The 339-nt window shown below is 42.8% G+C and overlaps 1 protein-coding gene across 1 annotated transcript in view; it reads right to left on the bottom strand.

The window, feature by feature from the left end:
* Nucleotides 1–339, bottom strand: part of LOC119581906 — a gene marked incomplete at its 3' end in the record, with an annotated part of 85,972 nt that overhangs the window by 37,003 nt on the left and 48,630 nt on the right.

The raw sequence follows: 339 nt of genomic DNA, 5'->3' as shown, positions 1-339 counted from the left end.
CAATACGCAGACAAGCGCACAGATTAACAACTATGTTCAAAATCGCAAACAATCAAATTGGCATAAACAAACAAGATTACCTACACTACGCAGAAATACACGAAACGCTCACGACCAGAAATACGTAGCATACCACGCCAATATACTCTCCACGCCATGCCAATATACTTTCCACGCACCATTCGTGACTAGAAAGGACTCCCACAACACATAATACACCCAAACAAAGCAGACACATTTCACTAGTACATCTAAGAACACATACATTATATTCCTACGCTTAGCTACCCCTCCGCGACAACCAACCTCGCCCCTTATCAGCGTGATATGCTCTAATGA

Source organism: Penaeus monodon, chromosome 15, assembly GCF_015228065.2.
Source record: "Penaeus monodon isolate SGIC_2016 chromosome 15, NSTDA_Pmon_1, whole genome shotgun sequence".
Taxonomy (NCBI): Eukaryota; Metazoa; Arthropoda; class Malacostraca; order Decapoda; family Penaeidae; genus Penaeus; species Penaeus monodon.
The sequence above is the reverse complement of the archived record's forward strand: the minus strand, read 5'-3'. Positions and strand labels throughout refer to the sequence as shown.